At 45.5% G+C, this 8,901-nt stretch overlaps 1 pseudogene; it reads right to left on the reverse strand.

The window, feature by feature from the left end:
• Nucleotides 1–2,097: 2,097 nt before the first annotated feature.
• Nucleotides 2,098–8,130, reverse strand: LOC101424663 (small ribosomal subunit protein uS2 pseudogene; annotated as a pseudogene).
• Between the last annotated feature and the right edge of the window lie 771 nt (nt 8,131–8,901).

Here is an 8,901-nt window from a genome sequence, read left to right on the forward strand (position 1 = left end):
TTTTTGGCAATGCATGCCTTCCTCTTTTTTGATTTATTCCCTTGATTTGTAGAGCACTCCCCCTCCCCCCCCTTCCATAGCTTCCTGGGAAAGAGCAAATGAGAAGTAATTTTTCTGAGATCTTGCTTGTTTGAAATTGTCTTTATTCTAGCCTCATGCTTGATAGTTTGATTGGGCATAGAAGTCCTTTTCTATATTCATTAGGCAAGAAATTGTCAACTTTTGTTTCATTATTTATGTTCATAGTTTAGCTGCTCTAATACCATGGTGCTGGTCCAATTAACAATTTTAGAAAATCAGAGCAGTCAAATTTGAATCACAGTTTTCTGAACTTTATTACTATATAATACATATAAATTAACACTATGAAAATAAGCTTTAGCATTATTTATTTTTCTAAAACATTCAGACCCTAATTTTCTTTTATGCTGTTTGCATAACTTCCTCACTCTTTCCCCTTTTATAGTGTAGTTATCATATGATGAAGTGGCTTATACTCTAGTTTGTAGGACAATATTGCTAACTTTTTATGATGCTTCCCCCTTCGGTTTATTCATTCATTCAATAAACCTCTCTCCCTTTCTCAATTTTCCCATCCTGTTTCTTCCTGTTGCCACTGTTTCTTCCTTCTTTCCTCCCTCTGGGAAAATCCAGTATGAAAATCTGTACTTACCCAAAAGACAAATCAGGAGCATAATTATTGCCTTTGAGCCTACTTGCCAAAAGACTAGTCCCTCCTCTACTGTGGACAGCTGTGGTATCCTATTTAAAAGTAACTTCCCACGGCAGACTTGGCCCAGTGGTTAGGGCATACGCCTACCACATGGGAGGTCCAGGGTTCAAACTCTGGGCCTCCTTGACCCGTGTGGAGCTGGCCCATGCACAGTGCTGATACACACAAGGAGTTCCCTGCCACGCAGGGGTGTCCCCCGCGTAGGGGAGCCCCATGCACAAGGAGTGTGCCCCGTAAGGAGAGCTGCCCAGCGCGAAAGAAAGTGCAGCCTGCCCAGGAATGGCCCCGCACACACGGAGAGCTGACACAGCAAGATGATGCAACAAAATGAAACACAGACGCAGCAAATAGACACAGAGAACAGACACAGCAAGATGATGCAACAAAATGAAACACAGATGCAGCAAATAGACACAGAGAACAGACAATCGGGGTGGAGGGCAGGAAGGGGAGAGAAATAAATAAATAAATCTTAAAAATAAAATAAAATAAAAAATAAAAGTAACTTCTGACAATTTTAAGGGTAAAAAGTAGGGAAAACTACGAAGAGTAGTTAATCAGCTAAACAGCATTTCAAAGGGTGGTGAGAACAGGGTGTAGTAAGAGACATTTAATTATCCTCTCAAAACCTAGAGTACCTCCCTCTCATTAGGGTTTTCCCCTCCCTTTTCCTCTCCCTTTACCTCATGTAAATATCACTTTCTCTACTTCTTTTTCTTTCTGCTTTGTCTTCTTTCTCTCTTCCTCAGTTGTATGGGCACAACGCAGACTTGAAATATTCTGTATTTTCGTATTTGCAACGTTTTCTTTAGCCTTTACTTTTAGCTTTCTAATATGGGTGTATGGAACCATTTATCAGTCTCTCTTTTTTAAAGGGCTATTTACTGCCACGTGGTCCCCACTTTAAGTTTTCCCGTGGAACAGCAGGCGTGGAGGAACAGCAGACGCGGATGGAAAGTTCCTGCGGCCCAGCTCCTCATGCAGCTCCTCGCGTGTCACTTAGTCTGGCTCGAGTGGGAGAAGCTGAGCCCGCGGCAGCGAGGGAGAAGCGCCGGGGCGGCTGGGGCGGGAGGGCTGCGCTCCCCAGCCTGGAGGAGCTCTTGTGCGAGCCCGAGGGGGGGCCGCGTGGAGGAGCCGAGGTGGGGGGCCGCGGGCGCTGCCCGCCGCGGCCCAGCAGGGGAGCTGCGCGATGCACGCCGCGCTCCCCTCGCCCCATCCTCTGCTCTCCTGCTAGAGCCTCCGGTGGGCGAGCTCAACCAGAAACCGGGGGGAAGTGAGCCCGGGGCTGCGTCCTCAGAGCTCAGCCTCCCGGGCCGAGCCGGGACGAGAGGGGAGGAGATTCCCAGAGCAGCCAGCAGGGGGCGCTAGGGAAAAGCGCTGGAGTCAGGGAGCGGCTGTGCCACCTGCAGGGCCAGCGCCGCCCGCTCCCAGACGGGCTTGTCTGCGCGCTGGGAAGGGGCAGCCAGCGTGGGAGGGTGGACCGACCCTCATCGTCCGTCTTCGGGTCTCCCATATCCAATCTAGCCTATTACTTCCAAATTCATTGTCTGAAACATGGCTTTCAGCATTCCTCTTCAACCACAAAAACATTTCTGTGACTTCCCATACCTAAAATTCAGCCTAGTGGGATATTAAACGTCTTTTAGAATCTGATCCCAAGTCTCTCCCTAACATTGCTTACTTAATTAAAATTACATTTACGGGGAGCGGATGTGACTCAAGGGTTGAGCTCCTGGTTCCCACACAGGTGGTCTCAGGACAGGTCCCTGGTGCCCCCTAAAAAAAAAACAAAACTAAACAAAAGCGGAATGGATGTGGCTCAGGCATAGAAGACAAACTATGAGCAAGCATTGAGCAAAAACAATGAGCAGACAATGAGAAAAAACAACAAGCAGACAATGAGCAAGACAATAAGCAAACAATGAGTAGACAGTGAGCGAAAACAACTGAACAAGCAGGGAACAGATGTGGCTCAAGTAGTTGGGTGCCCCCTCCCACACGGGACGTCCTGGGTTCAGTTCTTGGTGCCTTCTAAAGAAGAAACAAACAGACAATGAGCAGAAACAACAAGCAGACAACAAGCTATGAGCAAACAGACAAGGGAGCCATCTGGGGTTGGGGTGAGAACAAAAAACAAAACAAAAACAAACAACAAGCAAGCAAACTAAAAAACCAACTCAGGGGAGCCTATGTGGCTCATAGTTGAGTACCAGCTTCCCACATATGAGGTAGGGGATTCAATCCCCCACCCAGTACCTCAAAAAGACAAAAACAACAACAAAAAAGTCTTATGAACTATGGCATTTTTCTATACATCGGAGATATGGCAGTGTATGACACAAAGACTGTGCCCTCATGGTGCTTTTATACTAGTGGAAGAATACAAAAAAAACAAAATATGTAATGTCAGGTAGTAACACATGTATGGAGGAAAAGAAAGCAGGTAAAGGCATGAGAATGATGGGAAGTGCTGTTTAATGTAGACAGGGCAGGCTTCTCTGAGAATATATTTAAGCTAAGTCTTGAATAATATGCGAGTGCCAACCATACCATTTCTGTGGGAAGATCATTCTAGGCAGAGGAAATGCAGGAAAAAGTCCCTGAGATGCAAAGAAGACTTATGTGTTCTAGGAGCAATGAGGATAGTTTAGTTAGAACACAGTAACTGAAGAGGAAAGTCATAGGGGAATAAGTCAGAGGAAGAGGCCGGAACATACAGGACTTTGTGGAGCAGGGTAAGGACTTTGGGTTTTATCTTGAACATGATGGGAAACCACCAGAGAGTTTTGAACAAGAAGTGACATGATTTACGTACTTTTAAAAATCTCTCTAGATGCTGCATGAAGAACTAACAGTAGCAAGGCAAGCCTGGAAGAAGGTTATACAGAAATCTAGACCTGAGAGGATGGTGTCTTTGTGACTAGGATGGAAGCAGTGGAGATGGTGAGAAAAGGCAGGATTCTGGGTATATCTTGCAGGTAGAGTAAAGAAGGCTGGCTGGATGCTCTGTGGAGTGTGAGGCAGAGGAGCTGAGGACGACTGACTCCTGGAGTTTTAGTCTGAGCAGCTAGTGACTGTTGGTGTCAGTTACTAAGGTTGAGTAGACTGGGGGATGGCAGGTTTGGGGAAAAGGGTCAAGAGTTCTTTTCTGGACATTGTTGGGGATTGAATCATGTATCCAACAAAAGACTTATTTAAGTCTTCACATTTCTGTGGCTATGACCATTTAAAAATAGGCCCTTCGAAGATCTTATTAATTAGGGTGTGGACTTCTTTGTGAGTAGGACCTGCAGTGATGAGGCCAAATTGAATGAATCCCTATGACTCGAGTCCTTACAAGGCAGAGGATACCTGGACAGTCAGAGAAGCCAGAAGTAGGAGAAGCCAGAGAGAGATCACCATGTACAGAGGGTGGCCAGAAAGCTCCCACCAGGCTACAGCAGACTTCAGAGAAAGTATGGTGTTAACCACATTTTGATTTTGGACTTCTAGCATCCAAATTCGTGAGCCAATAACTTCTTGCTGTCTAAGCCAATCAGTGTTTGGTATTTGTCACAGCAGCCCTGGAAAACTACAACAGTATTTGGTACCGAGAAGTGGGGTACAGCTATTACAAATACATGAAAATGTGGAAGTGGTTTTGGAACTGGGGAATGGCAGAGCCTGGAGGAATTTTGAGGCACCTGATAGAAAAAAGTTAGGTTGCTGTGAATAGAGCTGTAGAGGAAGTTTTAAAAAATCATTTTAGAGCATGCAGATATATTATCATGGATAGAACCTTGGTAGAAATACGGATGTCAGCAGTGCTTCTGGTGAGGCCTTAGGAGGCAGTCAATGTGTTATTGGAAACTGGAGGAAAGGCAATCCTTGTTATAAAGCATCAGAGAACTTGGATGAATTATGTCCTAGTGTTGGACTGAAAATGGAACTTGTAAGCAATGAATTTGCATATTTAGCTGAGGAGATTTCCAAGTAAAGTGTAGGAGGCAGAATGAGAGAGGAAAGGGATAAACTGAAGATTGAACTGTTAAGCACAAGGAACTCAGCAAGTGATGATTTGGGAAATTCTAGCCTATCCAGATAGTGCACCCTGAGACGAGGACCAGAAGCAGTTCAAATAGGTTCCCCCAGAGGTTCTGGCAGGTGTGTCCCCAGAGAACAGGGCTCGTGTAAGGGTGTGGTGGAACAGCCCTTTCCTAAGGAGAACAGGTGGATGACCCATGGACCCATCACCCATCTCAGAGGAAGTAGAGTTGGAAATGCAGTTTTCCAGGAAGGGTATGTGGAAGATCCTATTGTCTGACGGCTTGGACCCACTTAAACTGCACAGGAAACTGAGAGTTTTTGAGAATTTTGTATAAGCAGACATGCTGCTGAAAGGGACAGAGATGGGATGAATTGAAAGAAGAATGACTTCAAGGGCAGAATTGTGGATACAGGTCCAGGCAGAAGAGATTTCCTCAGGTAAGGCACTCTGTCCTCACATACCTTATCACAGTTCATACAACAATTCTATTAGGTAGGTACTATTATCATCCTTATTTTAGTTGGGAAAAGTCAGGCAAGGAGTAGGGGTTGGGTATGGAATTATATGCCTCACAAATGACATGTTCAAGTCTTAATCCTTGTTCCTTTGGGTCTAGGCCATTTGTAAATAGGACCCTTTAAGATACTGTTATTAGTAAAGGTGTGTCTTATTCGTGCATAGGATCTTCAAAGATCCTATTTAGAGGAAGCCAAATTGAATCAGCTTGGCCTTAATCCATATGACTGGCATCCTTATAAGGCAGAGGAAACTTGGACACAGAGAAGCCAGATAGAAATGACCAAGGGACAGATGGTTGCCAGGAAGATATCCCAAGAATGTGAAAGTCTTTGGAGAAAACATGGCCTTGCCAACACCTTGATTTTGAACTTCTAGCCTCCAAAGCCATGAGTCAGTCAATTCCTGTTGCTTAATCCAATTAATGTGGGGTATTTGTCAAACCAGTCCTGGAAAACTAAGACAGCCATGTTAACTGTGAGATGCTTATTAGCTATCTAAGTGGGAATGCCAAGTTGGCAGAGTCTGGATTCACAGAAAATAAGACCAGCGACGTGAACTTCAGAATTGTCAATGTGAATCATGTGAGTAGAATAAATAACCTAAGAAACAAAGACAGAGGAGAGCTCAGAAGAATCAGTCTTGGGCACTTCAACATTTAGAGACCAGGAGAGTATTAGCAAAGAGAATGACTAAGGAGTGTAACGTGGTAAGGGGAAAACCAAGACAGTATGGTGTGCAGGATGCCTGGTGAAGAAAGTGTCTCAAGAAGGAGGGAGTAAACAACAGTGTCAAATGCTGTCGAGACATCCAAAATGATGAAGACTAAGAATAGTTTTCTCAATTTGGCAATGCGGAAGTTATTAATGACCTTATCAAGTGCAATTTCAGTGGAGAGATGGGGACGAAAGCCCATTTGGAGAGGTTTGAGGAGGTAAAAGAGGCAAGGATGAGAAGACAAGGAGCATCCTTCGACACTCCTCCTGAGAATTGTTCCTATAAAGGGATGCTGAGAAAGGGAGGGTAGCTGGGGAGGACCTGAAATCTAGGGAGAGTTTTGCTTTAACTAAGGTGGTTGATAATTGTTTTTGTTTCCTAGGCTGCTGTCTTAGTCAGGATTCTCTAAGGAAACAGAATTGACAGGAGATACCTGTAAATAGTTTGAGATTTTATAAAATTGTCTCATGCGACCATGAGGATGCGGAAGTCCAAATTCTGTAGGGCAGGCTGCAAGCCAGGGACTCTGCTAAGGTCCTCGATGAGCTCCCCAGGAGATGCTGGCTGTCTCAAGTCATGATGGGAATTCTCTCCCTGAATGCCAAAAATCATTTCTCTTTTTAAAAAGGCTCCAACTGATTGGATGAGACAGCATTTGTTGTGGAAGGCAGTCTCCTCAGTTGATTGTAGATGTAATCAGCCATAGATGCCATCAACTCACTGATGATTAAAGTCTATGATATGCCCTTGTATTACAATTAGCCCAGGGCTTGCTTGACCAGACAACTGGGCACCATTACCTGGTCAAGTTGACATATTAACCTGATCATCATAGTCCACCCCTTGTCAACTTGGCAGCCATACACATCGTCTTAAACCATACTTAGAGTTACTTAATTTATAATAAAAACAAGAACAGATACTTACACACACACACACACACACACATATACATTAATATTTCTGCCTAACGTTACTCAACTGTCCTGCATACAATTGTAAGTGCACTAAATCCCTGTAGAATAGGGTACAATCCTTGGGTAATATTCACTCTTAAACTTGATATCCTTTAATACTAAGATGTGAAACTAATACAACTTATGTCATGTGATAAGGGGGAAAGACAGGGAATAAAACAAATATGTTCATTTTATGTATATGTACAAACATTCATAACAAGGTAAGGATGACATTTTTTTAAAAGTAGAAACTGATTCATTTTCTGGAACCTTATTTCCACTTTCTGTTGGAGCCTGTGAAGATCAGCTTCTGCCCCCTCGGGCTGTTCCTGCCCACTGGGGGCCTGAGCAGCGGGGGCTGCAGGCCAGGCTTCAGGCGCAGGGGGAGCAGCCAGGCTGCAGTGGGGAACTGCAGAGCAGGCACGGAGGGCACCTGCTCGCCTTCAGGCCAGTCTGCGGCTTTGGGCTGAGGGGCAGTGACTTCAGGAGCAGGAGTGGCCCATTCACCCAGAAGCTCCTCAGCCTTTTCAGCACGGCCTGCTCTTTCTTTTCAATCTCTTCAGGATCTCTGTTGAAGAAGAGATCAGACATGATCACCCATGGGTGCTCATGGGAGATGGGGCCATGCATGTGCAGAACTTGCCAGGCCAGCATCAACCACCTCACACTCCCGGGTAAGCACCTTTGCTGTTGCGTGTGGTGAAGGCATCCACCTAGGGCAGAGGAGAATCTACATCACACAAAGCAACGGTGGGCAGGTGAGCGTAGGACACCTCCGTGAGAGGCTGGTGGTCAGCCTGGCATTGGTCACCACCAGAAGACGTGGCTCCTGGAAGGCTGCCTGAATCTGGCTGGTGAAGGTTCCAGGAGTGAAGCGCCCAGCAGTAGGGGTAGCTCCAGTGGTGGCAGCAACCTTCAGCGCGGCCCGCTGGGCAGTATTCCTGGAAGATATGACACTGACACCAGCAGGGTTTTCAATGGCAGCAATGACATGAACCACCAGCTGAAGCTTCTCCCAGGCCGTCTTCAGATTTATGATGCAGATGCCATCACTTTTCCCTTTGAGATATGCTGTTCCACTTGGAAGTCAGAGTTGGTGCCCCCTAAGTGGGTTCTGCCCCAAGGAATTTGAGGACATCCTCTTTCATCATCTGTAGGACATCAAGGAATCTGGACATTGTTTAAGTTTCCCTTTGAGTTAAGGCAAAGGGGCAACAGCCATATAGACCCCTCTCTGGGTAGTGCAGAAAGGCAAGGGTGAAATATTTATGGCCATTACAGTCCTTGATTCTGTAACTGGTAATGTGGTTGAATTTTGTATTTATTGCTACCTTCTTCCACTACTCATTCCAAGTTCCCTCTACCCTCAGCAAGCAATTCAGCTGGCCCTGGTTCTTTGCCTTGTGGGGTGACCTAAGCCTTCATTCCTGAAGATTCTGGGCCTTTTTCAGTCCTGCCTGGATTGGGTCATTGCAGTTTTCCATTGACTTTAATCACAGGGCATGGCAGTACTAAGAGATGTCCTAGGGGGTCTCCTGTATTCCAGGCAAATTCTTTGTCTCCATTGTGTCACTGCAGTCTAATTTCCCCTGGATAGGACCAATCACCCCAGGCAGTACAGTAATTCCCTTCTTTGCCTGTTGGTTCAGAGGCATGAGGAGCCCATAGTGGCCAGGGGGTAGTCTTAACTTCCATTTCAGTGGAATCGTATTTCCTGGTGGAAGCATTCCTTCTTTAGGAACTAAGACTTGTAGACCAGCTGAGCTGAAGTTTGCAGGGACAGGAAGCAAAAATTTTCCTAGTTATATTAGTCAGCCAAAGGGCTGCTGATGCAAAGTACCAGAAATCTGTTGGCTTTTATTAAACGTATTTATTTGGGGTAAAAGCCTAGAGTTGGCCCTTAAGAATCCAACTCAAGGCTACTTTCTCACCAAGGTCTTTTGCCACAT

The sequence above is a fragment of the Dasypus novemcinctus genome, chromosome 10, assembly GCF_030445035.2.
Source record: "Dasypus novemcinctus isolate mDasNov1 chromosome 10, mDasNov1.1.hap2, whole genome shotgun sequence".
NCBI classification, from domain to species: Eukaryota; Metazoa; Chordata; class Mammalia; order Cingulata; family Dasypodidae; genus Dasypus; species Dasypus novemcinctus.